At 44.3% G+C, this 1,699-nt stretch overlaps 1 non-coding gene across 1 annotated transcript; it reads right to left on the bottom strand.

Annotated features, from left to right (window-relative positions):
• Window positions 1–553: 553 nt before the first annotated feature.
• TRNAM-CAU lies at window positions 554–626 on the bottom strand. The gene has a single exon. It is a non-coding gene; the product is annotated as a tRNA-Met (tRNA).
• Between the last annotated feature and the right edge of the window lie 1,073 nt (window positions 627–1,699).

The following is a 1,699-nucleotide window of genomic DNA, read 5'->3' as shown; positions in this document are numbered from 1 at the left end:
CAAAATAAAAAAACCAGTCCCTACCACTAAGAGATATAAGCCACAAAGCACCTACTTGCTAAATGGAAACTTTCCCTACAATGGCAAGACATGACTTTGACATTAGCCACATGACCCCCCAGTAGCTAAACAAATTGCTGACCCAGCTGTCCATTGAAGGAGGCTGGTGTAGACCAGAAAGCCCACGCATTTCCCTCTACGGTCCTCTGGAACGTTGTGCTGTTGCCCTAACCCAGGAGCTCTGTGGAACAATTGTTTCCGTCCTGCATGGGTGCCAACACCCCATAGCAGCCGTGGCACCCAGGACACAGGAGCTTCATATATTAACATATTTTTGTTGAGTGAATGAATTCCCTTGTAACAAATAAGAAACAGAGGTGAACACGGGTTAAGTAGCTTGTAATATCATATTAAATTATGGCTTCTAAGTTGCCTAAAATAGCTCATTCAAAGCTTGCTTTTCATTTTGTTTTGTGAGCACCAACTTCTCATATAACTTGAGAAGGGTTTAAGATGGAGTTTCACTTTAGAATTTTTTTTTAAGTAAGCACTATGCCCAACGTGGGGTTTGAACTCAGGACCCTGAGATCATGAGTCACATGCTCTACTGACTGAGCCAGCCAGGCGCCCCTTACTTGAGGAGTCTTATCTTGTATATGTCCCTTAAATCCTTTTACTTATGTTCCTTATTTGAAAATACAATAACAGTACTAATATCTGAACACACGAATTTTCATTCAACCCTCTCTACACCTTTGTCTAGACAGCTCAGTGGCTGGTCATCAGAGAAAAGTTGAGTAGCACGTCCAGAGCCCTGTGGCCAGCCAGTGGCCTGGAGAATTCTGTTTTTTCCGACTTGCAGGCCAACTCTCTCTCTCTGCCTACCTGCCTGTCCTTTTCCCACACACGCTCTGATAGCAGCCATAGTGTAGGTTTGGAAATATCATACTCATGTATTTCATCAACTCCAGAATTTGATGAGGCTGCAGTTCATTTGTGGTGACCCACGATTGTTGAGTTCCTCTCTGTGGAAACCAGTAGGCTAGGAGCTGGGGCGGGGGGGAGGGGGGCACCAAGACAAGTTGACCAAAATGTGAGCCTCTCTGCCTGGATGCCAATTCCCATGTCCTTCGTCCACTGAGGTACAATTCCAAGTGGATTCTTTTTGGAGTACAGCTTGATAAACACATACAGTTGTGTAACTACCACCACAGTGGAGGTACCCGTCTCATCACCTCAAAAAAAAAAATCTTCAGGTTCCTCTACAGTCAACCCACTAGGTTGGGGTTGGGCCCCTACAGTTCTGTCTTTTCCAAAATACCTTAAAAATGGAATCCTACAGACAATAGCCTGCTGAGTCAGGCTTCTATCACTTCACCCATGTTGGTCCATCACCAGGCATTTGTTCCTTCTTATTGCTAAGCAGTATTCCTTTATAGGACTGTACCATAGCCTGGTAACCACTCTGCTCAACTAAAGACACTTGGGTTGTTTCTAGATTCGGGGATTATGAACCAACTCACCCTAAACATTTATGAACAGGTTTTTGTGTGAACAAATACATAGGAATGAGAATGTGGGATTCACAATGCCTTTTTCTGCCCTCAAAGGTCTTCTGCCCTCTTTAGGACTGACTGTATCATGTTTTGTCTCTTCTTGGTCAAGCAATCAGTCAGCATGGGGCCCACAATAGATGAGA

The sequence above is a fragment of the Lynx canadensis genome, chromosome C1 (assembly GCF_007474595.2).
Source record: "Lynx canadensis isolate LIC74 chromosome C1, mLynCan4.pri.v2, whole genome shotgun sequence".
NCBI lineage: Eukaryota > Metazoa > Chordata > Mammalia > Carnivora > Felidae > Lynx > Lynx canadensis.
Note: the sequence above shows the minus strand (reverse complement) of the source record. Positions and strands in the feature narration are given on the sequence as shown.